At 39.0% G+C, this 17,205-nt stretch overlaps 1 protein-coding gene across 1 annotated transcript in view; it reads left to right on the plus strand.

The window, feature by feature from the left end:
• LOC109414240 (uncharacterized) overlaps positions 1–15,155 on the plus strand; it is a 357,064-nt gene extending 341,909 nt beyond the window's left edge. Inside the window, exon 14 of the transcript XR_009997784.1 lies at positions 12,827–15,155. The gene's annotated coding sequence lies outside the window, so the exon portion shown is untranslated. The remainder of the gene's footprint in view (positions 1–12,826) is intronic.
• Positions 15,156–17,205: the final 2,050 nt, after the last annotated feature.

The raw sequence follows: 17,205 nt of genomic DNA on the forward strand, positions 1-17,205 counted from the left end.
GTGTCAGCACCCCCAGCACGCTCCCCCGAGATACTGCCGAAGATCGTAGAAATGTTGTTTCCACGATACAAGACCATGGGCCTCCGTCCCCTATGGCCAAACCGGCCAAAGAGAGATCACCCCGGTAACGAACGACGAGCTCATCATAATAGCGAAGTCGCTTTTATTGAACAAGAATCCGGACCCGGACAGAATCCCGACAGTAGCCACCAAGACGGCCATCGAGGCTAGCCCTGACATATTCAGAATGGCTATGCAGATGTGCCTAGATAGAATCGAATTTCCGGAGAGGTGAAAAAGCAAAGATTGGTTCTACTGCCCGAACCCGGAAAGCCACCTGGCGACCTTTCGGCATACAGACCTATCTGCCTTCTGGATACCGCCGGGAAACTATTGTAACGGATCATTCTGTCGAGGCTGATGGTCTAGACCGAGAAACCCGATGATCCTGGCCTCTCGGATGACCAGTTTGGCTTCCGGAAGGGTCAATCAACGGTGGACGCTATTAGGGCTGTAACAAAAACGGCCGAAATAGTGCACCAAAAGAAGCGATCGGGAATCCGCTCCCGAGTAGGTGGAAAAATCTGATGAATAGCATATTCAGTTATGATTGATTGAATTACTGAAGAGCAAAAACTGATATTGGTTTGATTGATATAAGAGGTAAAAAAACAGACATAATAGCAAAATCGAATATGGTGAACTACTCAATAATAGCCCGTTAAGATATTACAAGATCAAAACAATAGCAGACAAGATTTGTCACTTTTTTCTAGAAAAAAAAAATAAATAAAAAAATGGCAGCATTCAGCATCGAACCTACGACCTTAAGATTCACAGTCGGCGATGCTTACCACTCAATTGTGGCTCGCTGTCGTAAATAACATGGGAATAAGAGCATGCGGTTCTTCGTTTCCACAGCTCAGAAAGGGGCACAAAGCATTTCACTAACATTGAGCCACCTCTATGGGTGCATGTGTTCCATTTCGTGCAGAAGAGATGAACTTATTCTTATGTAGAAATTTTCAGCTATTTCACCAAGAACAAAAACTGATATCAAATCACTTTGAGCTATTCGTGCGATATTCATTAGAATTTTGAATAACTCATCAAAATCACATCAAGCTATGACAGCAAAAAGTGTTCGATTTGAGATATGATTTAGATATTCTCGTCTACCCGGGCTATTGCGCGGTCGTCATGCTGGACGTAAGGATTGCATGCCGGCTGTTCGGGCTCGAAAGAAGTTGATCATCAATATTAATTTCTATTCCCGATCAGCCTAGATAGCCGTGTAGTGTCGGTAGCAGTTCCTTCAACTGGCTAAGAATAACACTACGGACCGTCTGTTCCGGTGGTAAGAGTCCACTAACAGGTGACCCCTAATTCATGGTGTCAAGCGGCTTAATGCGTACCGTGCCTAGGAATGAATGGTTAGGGGGGTCTAATAAAAACCTAGCCGCTAACGGTGCCTGTGGAGTACCAGGGCACTCTCCACAGTATTTTTGCCCTTACTGTGTTAAACGGAGCAATGACGCAGTGGACCTAATTTGTCTCCGGGATAATCGGCTACTTTTCTTAGGTCTCAATTCCGAGGCTTAACAAAAGTGGGTAAATGTATATTTTCATGACTGGAATCAAGTTTGTACAGGTAAACCTTCATCACGCAAAAGGTGCTTCTGCTGTGTTGAGTCGAAGGTTTAAAAAAGAAGGACTGGAAGTGGCGCTTATTCAAGAGCCATGGTCCAATAAACGAAAGATTCTTGGTGTTCTGACACAAAATAGTAAACTATTTTATGATGAGTAACAAGATTCTCCTAGAACTGGAACTGCTGTCCTAGTACGTAAAACGTTAAAATGTTATCCTATTACAGAGTTTATCAGAAGGGTCATTGTTGCGGTCATGGTAGAGGTACCAACCACTAGGGGTAAAACTGAGATCGCTGTTGCTTCAGCTTACTTTCCTGGTGATGTTCCTGAGGTACCTCCTCATGAGATCGCATTATTTGTTCAATTCTGTAAAGAAAACAACAAATCGTTCATCATTGGCTGTGACGCCAATGCGCATCACACGGTTTGGGGTAGTACGGATATTAACAGTCGAGGTGAGTCAATATTAGAGTATCTGTCTTCGAACAATATAGGCATTTGTAATAATGGTGATAAACCTACTTTCTTAAATGCAATCAGACAAGAGGTCTTGGATCTAACACTGTGCAACGCTGCAATCTTTGACAAGATCACAAACTGGCACGTGTCAGATGAGATTTCTCTATCTGATCATAAACACATAATCTTCAATTGGAGTGGTGGAGATTATTCTAGAACTGCATTTAGAAATCCCAGGAAGACAAACTGGGATCAATATGTAGAATTGTTGAATTCGCATTCATTTACAATGGGGGAAATTATCGATTCAACCCAAAAGTTGGAATCATTTTCTCAAAGAGTAAATGAAAGTATCATCAGTTCCTTTAACAGCAGTTGTCCCACCATACAATCGTCTTCTACTAGAGACGTGCCATGATGGAACTTTAAACTGGATCGCCTAAGAAAATTTTCTCGTAAAATGTTCAATAGAGCGAAACAAACGGGAGATTGGACTCAGTATAGGAAAGCCCTGACTGAGTACAACAACGAAATACGAAAATCTAAAAGAAAATCTTGGGAGCTGTCATGTGAAAACATAAACAGTACTCCTGTAGTTGCTAGACTACAAAAAACGCTTGCAAAAGATCATGCAAATGAATTGGGAAATCTGAAGCGTGACGATGGAGCTTTTACCAAAACTCCTCGTGAAACTTTGGATTTAATTAGGGGCCGTCCATATACCACGTGGACAACTTGGAGGGGGAGGGGGTTCGTGAAAAGTCCACGCTTGTCCACGGAGAGGGGGGTGGTGGTTCGTCAAATGTCCACGTGGACAACATTGAAATTTTCTTCAATAAAAGTTCTTTACATTTTATATTATTATACATTGTTTTTTTAGTTGGACGTTAAAAATGGTATTGACTCATCGACTTATTTGTTTTAAATTATCACAACTTAATTACTTACTTTTTCATCGATTTTTTTCAATCTGGAGATTGAAAATGGAGTGTAGACCTTACAGATGTTTCAGTCAGAAAGTTTTCATTTAAGTTCTGTGTGGATTTCTCGAAGTTTCATATCAAATTGTGTAAACTACATCGAAGTTTCAAAATACTTGCAAAGATTTACAGGTTTGTCTCAAACATTTTTTTTAGCTTCCTTTGAAATTTAAGATATTTCTATAGGTTATTGAAGTCTAAATCTCAGCATTATGATTAAGTTTCGGCTATACTCTATGCATTTTTGATACGTTGATGTAATTCTTGTTTTTGTAAGATACTGAGAAATATAATCTTATCTCAACAAAAATCTAAAAAAACTTTATCTTAAGTTAGGTTAAGTTAAGATTCTTAACAAAACTTTTTAAAAACACCGTCTGCAACCAAAGCAGTGCCGGATTTAGGCCTCGGGGGGGCCGGGGCAAACCCTAAAAAGTGGGCCCCCAGAATCAAAATTTCGAAAAAAATGAACCATACAATTACGTTTTTTTTTTTCTTAATCTTATGTATTATTTTAGACCTAATATTGAAAGCTTCTGATTTCTGTACTTTTCCAAAACTCCGACAAATAGAAAATTATTCGAACATTTAATTTGATATTTGACTCAAATGTCAAAATGCTAGCGTCAATGACATCTCGTTCAGATAGTACATATATTTTAAACTTTCATCCAAATTGAAAACATTTATACAAGTTTAGGAACTTAGCGTTCAGTTAAAAATCTACTGAAACATGCAGCAACTTTATTTGAGATAGCACGGGATCGACGAGTATTTCAAAATTCAGATTATATAAAGATTAGTCTCTTGGGAGCAACTGTAGCAATAAATCTTATCTTCAGTAAAACCAAACATAAAGATATGGAAAGTTACAGTTTCCAGGACACTTGGTTTTCAAAACTAGCCAAAACTCCCAAACATCTCCAGAATTCATCATCTTCTCTTTTTCATGATAGCAGGGAACTGATGCAAATAAGTATAAGACATTTGTTTCCAAAATATAATCATAATCAACAAACGTATGTATAATTGTATAATCATTGTGAAATAATAGATAAATTTGTAAAACTATTGAAATTTATATTGATGTACATTTACTCACAGGCTTAATCTTTCTTACACTCTGGTTAGAGACACTTTTTGTAGCAAATTGAAGTCACGGGAAAGTGTTTCCCCTCGATAAGAACTTTCAAGGGTTTTTAGAGAAAATCGCATATTTTCAAATACTGCACCAAAAATTATGAAACTTTTGATTTCGAATTATTCTTAAGAGAAAATCCAGATAAATGGCCAAACATAGTTTAGATACCTTTAGGAACCCCATTATAAGTTATTTTTTTAGTGTGACGTCCTCACTGTGACACTTCTTCTTACCTTAGTGTTTTATGAGCACTTCCACAGTAACTGTGGAACTGTTACACTAGTTTACAGCATTTTTGAACTCGGTAAGCTGATGATCATTTTTAGTGTAGAATCATGCCCTGAGTTCGAAAACGCGAAGGAAAAAAATCACAGTAGAGCGGAAATTTTTTCGACTTTTCATACAAGGTTGATGGTTTGAAATCGATTTTTGTTCTATTTTTATGTAAAGTCGCTCACTTCAAACATCTCATTCTCCATAGTCAATGCTCCGATTGAGCTGTAACTCGCCTACATATGATATGTCAAAGAAACGTTGAGAAAGAATTTTTAAATTATTTTTTCTTTTTGAAAAAAATACATTTCTTCATATATTTTTGGGAATTTTGCTAAAATTAAAGAAGCTCGTCCCTAAAACTCGCCAATATCTCGAATTTCACCAATCTGACGCAAAACCTGCATTCAGATGATCGAATGCTATTGCATTCAACTTTTAATTTATGGAAAAAAGATTTAAAATTGGTTGAACAAAACGCAAGATATTTGAATTTTAGTAAATTCCATATTTTAAAAAGTTGTGAAACTCGATATTGAGCTAAAGCCCAAAAACTGTTCTACTTAAAATTTTTTGAAGTGCGGTTTCGAAATCAGTGCTAAATTGTACTTCAAAAATTTTGATCGTTGACAGAATTTCACGACTTTCGTTTTATTTTGTAAACTAGTGTTATTAACAAAGAGTTTCCTTTGTCAATGACCATTTCGTATGTGCATACCGTGTGGCAGACACGAAGACACTATTTTCCTAAGAAAGTCAAGGATTTTCCTTTACGAAAAGTTCTTGGAACGACCGGGAATTGAACGCGTCACCCTTAGTATGGTCATGCTGAATATCCACACCTTAACAGCTGTGGCTATAGGGGCTTTGTATAAAATATGAACGCTCATTCACGTGAATTTCATATGGTTTCGTTAAAAAATATAAATTGTATTTCGGATTCTTGGGGGGCCCCCTTCATCGGGGGGCCCGGGGCACTTGCCCCCTTTGCCCCCCCTTAAATCCGGGCCTGAACCAAAGATTGAACAGACTGATCAATCACTAACATTAGGCGATGAACATCACACGAAGCACCCAATGATCCAGTTGGGAATTTTCCGTTTGACAAATTTTTCATCGACTGAGGCGGAATCGAACCCACACTCCCACAAACTTTAAGCTCAATTAAAAACAATATTGATAACTTGTAGCTACCTATTTTGTTTCTCTTTGAGAAAGACTTTAAAATGAAGTCACTCAAAAAGTTTTCATCCTGTATTTTTTTTTTAATTTTTTTGTTAAAAAATAATAAAAATAACTTCTTTGTATTTAATATGAATTTAAAGAATATTTGTTATTCATAAAGTCATTAATTATAGGTGTTTAAGGCAATGTTTACGAAGAAAAAGGAAAACATTATTCAGAAAAAACTTTTTAAAATAATTTTTCCGTTTATTTTAGAAATATAAAAAAAAAATTTTTTCGGAAGTCCACGTGGACATTGGGGGAGGGGGGTAGGGGTCAATGAAAAGTCCACGCTTGTCCACGGGGAGGGGGGAGGGGGTAAAAACCATGAATTTCAAGTCCACGTGGTATATGGACGGCCCCTTATGGAAACCCATTTTCCAGGTTCGGTTCTAAGTGTGGATTCCAATGATACTATATCTCTGGAAGGTGAAGGATGTCCTAGTATAATTTCAATGGAGTCAAATAGTACAGTAAACACCGCCTCAGATTTAGCTGATGAAATCTTCACGAAGGCCAGAGTGGAAAATGCGATAAGATCTTTTCAGCCTTTTAAATCTGCAGGAGTTGATGGGATATTTCCAGCACTGATTCAAAACGGAGAAGCGGTGTTGGTTCCATCACTAATTAAGATGTTCAAGGCTAGTTTGAGATTGAATTTCGTTCCATCAAAATGGAGACTTGTAAAAGTTATCTTTATCCCGAAAAAGGGGAAACGAGATAAAACGCATCCGAAAGCATATAGGACACATTCTACCGTGACGGTACAACGTTTTGATGCATTCGTAGTCAGATTTTCCACTATAACTCATGAAAACGATTATAAACGTCAAAATATTTTTGCATATTCGGATTCTTTGTAAAATTTCTGATATATTTTACCTATTGAACATTTAGTTTTCATTAGATAAATGTGTTTAAAATGCGTATTTGTAGCGTGACGTTACAACGCGCTAGAATCCGACCCTCTCTACTGCACTACTAACATTTTTAAAAATCTGCTCGGATTTTTATGTTATTCTGAAATTTTTTTCCACCATTGAAATTTATTGGTTTGTTCGTCAATAAACATATAAATTAAAACATATAAATTTTGAATTTGTTTTTGACTAATCGACTTTTACATTGCGTGACGTTACAACGCCCGTTGAGTTTCAAACAGGATTCTGCTCGCGTTGTAACGTCACGAAAATGCACATCATGTTAGAATCAGAATAATCAGCCAAATTTGCCCGAATTTGTGAATATATTATTGCATTATCTTCACTGCTTCAAGGGGAGCTTTATTTTATTGAAAATCTGTTTTGTGATAAATGGCTCGGAGGGCCAAGTTATTGCTATCAACAGTATAAATACTCCTTCATGAAGGTTAATGACTCCGGCACCGATCTTCGGGTTAGTACCACCCTTATTCTTCTAATTTTATCCCAAAGACTAGACCGCTGAGATCCATTACTTCGCACTGCCATATATTTAGATTTTTCAGCATAGAACTCATCACGCCGTCGAGATAAACATTTCTTCAATAATCTGTCATCAATTCAAGTAAAAACGCTTTAAGATGTGTGCGAGAATTTATTGAACCAAAGGTGTACCAGAGTATCTGCAAACCACTTAAGATCCTAAGATCAACTTCTGTGATCTCATAGACAAATAGACCTAACAGTGATAAAAAAAATCTTTATTACTTAGAGAGTTTGTGTCTTTGGCAAAGTTGTTTGATAAGTCAAAGACTACAGCTGATTCACCATTGGACGTGAGATTTCGCCACTGGGCGACGCTAATCAAAAGTTTATAATAGTTTGCAAATGATGAGAATTTCTATAAAAGTTTCCTACAAGTTTTAAATAATTGAGAAACTAGCAGTCATAATTTGAAAATTTTTGGGCACTTTTTAAAAAGTTACAACTTTTCTTTTCTGAATAAATATAATTCGCATGATTTTTTTTTAAATTCCAACTACCACTAGGCAACTAGAACCTTAAACCAAACGACTTTTAAACTGAAGATCCTTGAAAACTTAAACAACTCTCTAAGTAATCAGGGTCCTGAGGTATATGAGTCGGTGATTCTTGTGATATCCAAGACAGGCGTAACACTGACATAATTTCCATCTCATATATTTCAAGATCCTTATTATTTAGTCATTTGGTGTCCTCGATAAAGTTGTTTAGCTGATCAAGAACTTTCAATTGATGGGCCGTATGATTTCAAATCCTTCCACTAGGAGGCGCTAGAGGGTAAACACATTTTTAGTTTCGTTTATCTCAGGATCCTTAATAATTAGAAATATTGCTTTGGTAAAGTTATTTGGTAGATCAAGTACTTTCAATTTAATAGCCATTTGGTGATAATATATGCCGCACCGTGGCGCAAGTTGCAAATTTCCAAAAGCATACTAATTTTATTAATTGTCTTGAAAACATTCAAAAAGCCGTAATTCTGTAAAAAAAATTATCAAAAAATCTTAAATTTTGATTAGTTCCTCAGCTTGTTATCTGTAATTGCTACAAATTTGGACTTTATTGGTTAGCTCTACACGAAGATGGAGCGCTTTAAGCAGAATACATCTTTTTGACTGTCTTTCTATAAACTCTTATATCTTGGGACCAAGTAAATCAAATCAAATCATTTTTTGAATTTTTATGACTAATATATTGGTCTTTGTTAACCATTTGATTCGAATACAATATATCCAAAGTAAAAAAGTACCAGCTTGTAGAATACTTTTTGAGAAATTCTAATCATTTTCCATCTTTTTTCAAAATGGAAACTAGCGTCTTCTAGTGGCGAAATCTCGCATCTAATGGTAAACCCACTGCAAGTTCTTGACTTACCAGACAATTTTGCCGGAGAAACCATCTCGCTAAGGTTTCGGGGTCCTGGGATATATGAAATTTAAAATTTATAAGTTCTCTAGCGCCGCTTTTTGGTGGAACTTTCAACCAAACTATCCATCAGCTGTAAGTGTTTGACCAACCTAACAACTTTGCTGAAAACACCAACTCTCGAAGTTAATAATACCCTGAGATATATGAGATGGTAATTTTGTCAGTGTTTCGTCTGTTTGGCTCTGATATCATAGAAATTATCGGTTTGAGTAGCATTTGATTACGATTTAAAATTTTAACAAGATCGTAGTACAATTACGATTTACACACATTTTGGAATTTGTATAGAGAGTAGATTTTGGCCAAACATCACCTCTCTCCGTACCTCAAGAGTCTACGTAGTCTATGAACGGGCCCTAAGGCAATTTATGAATGATGCCTTAAAAAAGGGCTCATACACAACGAGAAAGAAGTAGTTATGAACTTTGTCCACTGCAGGAGCCGTCCAAGCCATAGAAATTTGGTCTTTTCCATAGAACTTTTTTCGTGACGTTACAACGCAAACTTCAACCAGGTGAAACTCAGGCGTCAGTAAACCGATTTACTTTTTTTTTTCATCTCATTTGAAAGATATTCTGGAGTACAAAGACCATACAAAAGTTCATAATCGAAACTTATTCCGAAATTGAATAAATTTCATAAAGGTTGCTTTTCCGTGACGTTACAACGCTTAAAAAATCTATACTTTGACCAGCCATACCTCAGCGTTGTAAAGTATGACAATTAAAATTCTTTGTATGCTAAAAAATCTACATACATTTATCTGTTAATCATGGAAGACTTTTAAAAAAATAGTGCGTTGGTGTTTGAAATACGGCAGCTTTGGTGAATAGTGTTCCTAAATGCATTAAAATCACTATTTTATTTTTAATCTTAACCGTTGTTCAAAAAATATTTATTGTTACAATAATATCTTGTTGAATACATTTTTGGACGACAAGAGTAATGTAGAATGTTACAAAAATGTGAAATATGTCAAATTTCAACTTTAAAAAATCAGTGTTGATGATACGGGGTCCGTAGAATGTGTCATAGACCAATTAGTCTTTCTTCAGTTTTGTTGAAGACTATGGAAAAGGTTTTGAAGGATTTTATCAATTCTTCTTACATAAAAGAGCATCCCCTGTCTGACTTCCAGTTTGCTTATCAATCTGGTAAGTCAACGGTTACGGCACTTCACTCGCTACCCAAGCAACACACATGTTATATAAAAGTAACGACAGCGCAAGTTTTGGTTGTATAGAAGTTTATTTTACGATATTTCAACACTATGTTAGAACTACGTAAAATAAACTTCTATACAACCAAAACTTGCGCTGTCGTAACTCTATTATAACAAGTGTGTTGCTTGGGTAGTAACAAAGGTGGAAAAAACGTTTTCAGCAAAAGAAATAGCTCTATGCGCCTTTTTAGATATAGAAGGAGCATTTGATAATGCCTCCTATTCATCTATGAAGCGTGCCATGGAGAATAAAAACTTCGATCAATGTATCATACATTGGATTCATACTGTGCTTGCAAAAAGAGAAATCACCTCTGAGCTGGGAAGTTCTTCTATAACAGTAAGGGCAACAAAGGGTTGCCCTCAAGGAGGAGTCCTCTCACCACTGTTGTCCTTAGTTGTAGACGATCTTCTAAGAAGCTTGAAGGAAAGAGGTTTCGAAGTTGTGGGCTTTGCAGACGATATAGTCATAATAGTGAGAGGAAAGTATGACGAAACTGTTTCGGAGAGAATGCAAAGGGCCCTAAACTATACACATTCATGGTGTATTAAGGAGGGCCTTAGCATCAACCCGTCAAAAGTCGTAATTGTCCCTTTCACTAGGAGAAGGAAGATCAACCTAAAAGCTTTCCGGCTTGGAGGGATACAAATTCATCCTAGTGATCGAGTCAAATACTTAGGTTTGATTCTGGATGCCAAACTGAACTGGAATGCTCAAATTGAGTCCGTGATCGGTAAGGCAACAAGTGCGTTCTGGTTTGCTCCAAAACTATTGGCAGGAAGTGGGGCTTGAAACCAAAAATGATAATGTGGATTTATACTGCCATAATCCGCCCAAAAGTGACGTATGCTTCGTTTGTCTGGTGGCCAAAAACAAAAGAGGCTACCACGCAATCAAAGCTTGCGAAAATCCAACGTCTTGCGTCCATTGCTGTTACAGGAGCGATGCGTAGCACTCCATCAAAAGCTTTAGATGCGATTCTCAATCTGCTACCTTTGCACGAGTACGTGCAATTAGAAGCAGAAAAGGAATTGCTGCGACTTAAACGAATTGAAAAGTTTATGCCAGGTGATCTTGTAGGTCACCTGAGCGTTTCACAATACTTCCAAAATAGGCCAGTAATGAAAATGATTAAAGACTGGATGAAACCTGTGGAGAACCATGATGTTCCTTACAAGTTGCACGAAACAACTCGTGCAGATTGGGAAGTCGGAGGTCCCACTGTTCGTCAAGGATCAATCAAATTCTATACAGATGGCTCAAAAGTTGGAATAAAAACGGGAGCAGGAATCTACGGCCCTGGAATACAAACATCAGTGGCGATGGGACACTATCCTACGGTGTTTCAAGCAGAGATTCTTGCTATTTTGAAATGCGCAAATATCTGCCTTGAGAGAAAATACAGATATGCAAATATTTGTATTTTCTCAGATAGTCAAGCTGCACTAAAAGCATTGTGCGCTTACAAATGTACTTCAAAGCTTGTCTGGGAATGCGCTTGTCTTTCACTGCGCAGGCTGTGCCAAGGGAACTCAGTAAACTTATACTGGTTTCCAGGTCACTGTGGCATTGAAGGAAATGAAATGGCAGACGAGCTTGCTAAAAGTGGTTCCAATTTACAATTTGTTGGTCCAGAACCATTCTGCGGAATATCAAACTGTACAATTAAAATGGATCTGAAATGCTGGGCTGAGCAGAGGGTGATATCCAATTGGATGGATGTCAAAAATTGCAATCCGTCAAAACGATTTATAACACCAAATGCTTATAAAACCAAAAAGCTCTTAGAGCTCAACAAGAGAGCTCTATGTACATACACTGGCCTAGTAACTGGAAACTGTCCGAGCAGGTATCACTTGAAAAATATTGGCCAGATTCAGAGTGATATCTGTCGTTTCTGTAATACGGAACGTGAAACCTCGGAACATCTGCTTTGCAGTTGTGGTGCTTTATACATGCGCAGGCAAAGATTTCTAAATAGTGGTTGCTTGCAACCCAGTGAGATCTGGTCTGCAGAACCTGGGAAGGTCTTGGGGTTTATTAATTCCATTGCACCTGACTGGGAGACGACGCGTCGTGGCAGAAGCTGATTACTTGACACATGGTAATTAGCTGGCTAGATGCGAATATCAAAACGGGACATGCCACAATAGTTCAGCCTATTGGACGCAGTGGCTTAATTTCCCCAACAGGGGAGGAAAAAAAAAGGATTGCATTCAACAGCGTCAGCTGGGCCGCCATCCAGTGCGCCAGTCATCGACAGAAGAAGCTCTCAGTTAATAACTGCCGAATTGCTCATGAATCATTAATCTGAATTTGTCCCAATGGGGACGTTACTCCAAGAAGGAGAAGAGCAATATCCAAAATTTACTCATTAAATATTGTCATCATATCATATTAAACTATTGTAATATTTTACAAGCAAGTCTTCGTTTGATGTTCAATGTTCAAATCTGGTTATTATTCGTATGTTTCAGAAGCATTTTATCAATACTCTGTGCAAATCTTTTGTCTTCTTCTTCTTTTAAACCTAGGCCTGCCACTCTTCAATTTAGTATTCCTTGAACATTTCCACAGTTATTAGTTGAAGGACTTTCTTTGCCTGCCATTGCATGATTTTCATACTGTGAGGCAAGCGCAATGATACACTATGCCCAGAAAAGTCGAGCGAAGTTCCCACTGTTTCCGGATTGGCGATCCTAAGCCTTATCCGCAAGGCTAACTGGAGACCCCTTTTGTATCTTATAACAATTAAATTCATATCAGAATATGATCGCCAGCACTTCGCCTAGGATGAATGGAGATAAGATGCTATGCTTGAATAACAAACCTTCAACATGAAAGGGTCTCAAATATTCAATAAAATGAAACTACTCATTTCAATCAATAGCAATTCCAATATAAAGAAAGCTCAAATCCCTCCGAAGGTGAATTAATTATGTTAATTTTTTTTCCTCCACTATGCTTACACTCACACATCAACAGCTGGACAGGCCACTACAAAATGAGCGCAACATACACTTATTGCAGCAGCGTGAAGGATTCTGTGACATCAACGAACAAACAACTATAACCGTTAAACGAACAAAAAAACCCAGCGGCAGTAACACTTAATTGCAGCATTTTCCGACATCCGCGAGCGTGATTTTGGGCTACCACAACGAACGAAAAAAAATTGATTTTATTTGTACAGTAGCGTGTATCTTCTTTTTTTCCGGCTCAGTGGAACATTTAGTCAATTGAATTTTGCTTAAGTACTTTTTTCGGTTGGTTTTGTTCGTCGGGATGATTGTGGTTCTGCAGAACCAAGAAAAAAAAAGTCACCGAACAAATGGCGGTGATGACGCTAATGATGACCATGGAGCTCATTTAAATGATGGGATTGTAACGGGAAACGACGACGTTGAAGGGAGCGACCAAATTAAATGACCTTTTCCGTAGGGAAAAATCCTCGAGTTGCTCGGTCTTTGGTATTACATTTTTTTGTCTTCTTCGATACATCTGCATATCTGAAAGGGTCCGCTGACAATTGGGACAGGAGAATGGGTACGGCCGAGAGAGCCCCTCGGTTGTACAAGCCGCTCTGGTTTGGTTTCATTGTTCGAATTCAGGCCAGCGAAAGGTTGGTGCAGCCAATTGGTTAAAATTAATCGAAATAATTAAGGTATGGTTTTCGGTATCGAGCTTGTTTTTATTTAAATTAATTAACAGAATTATCAAAAGAATGACGCTACTTTTCAATACCACAGGAGGATGCGCTTTAACGAGGTTACAGGTCTACGATATATTTTACGACAATAAATAAGCAATCACTACACCGCCAAACCAGACCCGTGCTTTCTATAAGTTTTTACTTTGACAAATAAACCCTGGTGTCAGAATGGACGTTAGCGACACGATAGCTTGAATATCCAAACCATGGGAGGATAACCTACTCAACAGACAGGTCCAGGAAGTGTGGGATTAGGAAACTTCTTCTACAACAAATGTAAAAGCCAGGACTACCATTTCCCCGACCCTCTAAACAACACTTTCATGGCCACCAAACCGTCTCTCCGGATCAACCAAAAAGGCTTAGCTGCGTAGCCACGAACATCAATGACACGCTTTGGGGAGTCCACCAAGGTAGCATGCTGGCGCTTAGCCAGTTTTCCGAGTGGTCCTTATCCCTCCCTTTGTCCTCGGAAGGCGGGCAGGGTCGACCAACTGTTCTGCAACGCAGCCGTTTCAGCTACCACCAGAAGGAGTTTCTCCATCATCCCGACCCCAAGGTGGTCGATTTGCAATTCTGTCTGTTTTGGTGATCTTCAGGTGTAACGATAAGGGAAGCTATGTCGAAAACATGTTCTACGTATATCCGTGTTATTGGAGACCCAGTCGTAGGCCGTTTTCGTTCATCAGCTGGTAAGCGCCGAACTTTCTAATCGTCAGTCTGAATTCCTCTTCCGGCCTACCTGTGCGCCTATTTCTCCTTTGATGATCTTGACGTCGTGACTTAGGCGACGGTCGTACACGCGTTCGAATTGTACACGTCGATGGGTCTAACTAAATTCGCGTCTCGGCATCATCACGACGAAAGCTTTATCATTTTGCGTGTTTCCGTAGCTTTAGTACACCTCCTGCGCCGGACACAAACTCCCTAACTTCCCAAAGAACCATGGCGCACAATATAGCTTAGAGTTCTTCACTGACATTCGAACGTTCATTAGCCGCGTTCGGAGCGCTATTGGGAGCCGCTTTTCTTGGAGAAAGTCGCTCATGCTGCAGAAGCAAACGACCCCTCCTCCCTGTCAACCTACGACCAAAGCTCTCACCGAGAGTGGTTAACCGATCATTCCTAGGGTTGTTCGCGACCCGGCCAACACCCCGTGGTGGCACGAAGAGGTGGAAGTAGGAGTTACTGGCAAGAGACGAACGATCTCAATGGAATCTATATGGGCTTCGTGGCCGTGCGGCTAGAGGCGTCAGTCATCTAGGCGTTTCGTAAGCCTCGGATGTAGGTTCGATTCCCGCTCCAGTGGGGGAAAACTTTTCGTCAAACGGAAAATTCTCCACTGGGCCACTGGGTGTTAAGTGTGTTGTCCGTTGTCATATGTTAGTGCTTGTTCAGTCTGTACAACCTCTGGTTGAAGATGGTGTAGTGTCTTTTTTAAATCACGCTCCACCCAGCCTTCACTGTTCTCTGCATTGGGCTTGTAACTCAGCTCTGATGCTTGAAGCATATTTTTGGGTTGGTTCCTGTTCGCCCCGTTGATTTCACCAATCTGTTATGTAAACATGGCATCTTCTTCTTCTTTACTGGCTTTTAACACCACGTTACTAAGGTGAAACATCAAGAAATCCCATTACAATTTTTTTCATACAAAACTTTAGAGGCGCAAATCTGACGAACGAAGCATCGAACCAAGCCGCACTTGTAAAGCCTGGTTTTGCTCACTTGCAAAAAGAGGCAGCTTTTCCCAATCAAGCACGTTTATTTACGAACTTTTAAGTTTGGTGCTCTTGAAAGCGTGAGTAGGGGTCCAAGTCGGCCATTATGGCAGCAATATCGGTATTCTCTGAAGTTTATCCTTAAGACTAAGGTATGGGTGCCTTCCGCTGCAAGTAGGCGTCAGCTCTATTCCACTCGTGCATGGCGTTGTAGCTCTCATCACTCATTCTGAGAAGTTCCCGCAGATCGTCCTCCACTTAATTGACCAATTTTGCTCTATGAGCACCGCGTCGTTTTGTAACGGTGAAATTTTGAGACCCATTTAAATCGGGTTATTATCCGACATCCTGGTGACGTGTCCCTTCCACCGTAGGCCTTCAAATTTTTGCGTTGTGGGCGACGGCTGGTTCTATTAGCAGCTGATGCAGTGTATCCAGCTTTTTACGCTATGATGAGGGGTGATTCAATTTTGACAATTCTTGCCGACAGCCCTTGCAGCATCAAAGATCATCAGAGTAGCCAAAAATTTCAGTTCAACTCCGGCAAAACGTCAAAAATTTTCACCGTTGTTGTTTGCAAGTATTTGCTTGAGTTTTTCTGTTTAAATGAAATAAAAGCTTTTTCTTTAATTTTAGGTTCGTGATTGCCGCCACCATGAGTAATATTAAATTAAATGGAACAGAACGTGTAGATGAAGGCATCAGGAAATGACGTCGGAAAACCAAATGATTTTGTGTTAATCATCATCTCACTCGGCAGTTCCGTTCTTTACATTACATGAATAAAAAATGTTGCAATTGTTCAGAAGTCTTGCAATGCGAAACCCTTTTTTTACAATGTCAGTTTCCCATTCAAAGCTGAGTTCCAGAATCGATTAATTGGATTTGCCTATTTCATTCCGGAACAGCGAAGTTGTGGGAAAGGTTGATAGGGGAAACGTTAAACACAGTATTCCTTCGGAAACCTTATTTCAGCTGCGTTTCACGCACGGAGTGGTTTTGATAGAGAATTTTAATTTTTAATAACCTAAATCCAATTTATGCAATTACTTAGAACTAGAAAAAACGTTCCAATTTTCTAGGACTTCACTAATAATAATTATATTATCCTAGATTATATTGTGCTAGGATCTCATATAAAATGCAGACTCGGAAGGATAGAAAGAACGACACCAGAAACTAAAAAAGAAGAACGAGGATTTCGAATATTCACCCTGCCAGAGCTATACGAGTGTACAAAATTTGTTTGTTCCCGCGCAAGTTGGGTTTGCTGTGGGTTTATAAAGTTGCGATCATTGGATCAAAATCATTCGGATTCTCGACGTCATCTACATGCTCTACTCCATTGGTTTCGGTACTAAAACTGATGGCAGCTATCACGTACCTAAAATTAAAGAAAAAGCTTTTAAATATTCAATTTATACAGAAAAACTCAAGGAAAAACTTCAAAACATCAACAGTAAAAAAATTTGACATTTTGCTGGAGTTGAACTGAAATTCTTGGCTACTCTGATAAGTTCTGATGCTGCAAGGGCTGTCGGCAAGAATTGTCAAAATTGAATCACCCCTCATCATAGCGTAAAAAGCTGGATACTCATTCAAGTTCTCAACGCTCCGTCTTTCACCTACAATCTGCCGTAGATGATTCTCAACACTTTAGGTGCCGCCTGGAATTAATCGATGTTCAGCCAAGTAGTTCCGTAGAGAGGTTTAGACAGGCCGCTCCGGATACTATTTATGGCGACGGAAGAAGGAATGTTCACGAAGGTAATGATTGAGGTTTTGGTCGGAAGGCTTCCGGGGATAGATGGATTACCACAACTATTAAATCGAGGTTTCGCCTTCAAAGGATTGGCAACAACGATTTCATCTTGGAGCCTGGGTGACCGGAGGGAAATGCAGATGCCCTTGGCGGACGGGAAACACGTGGATGG

This window comes from Aedes albopictus, chromosome 2 (genome assembly GCF_035046485.1).
Source record: "Aedes albopictus strain Foshan chromosome 2, AalbF5, whole genome shotgun sequence".
Classification (NCBI taxonomy): Eukaryota; Metazoa; Arthropoda; class Insecta; order Diptera; family Culicidae; genus Aedes; species Aedes albopictus.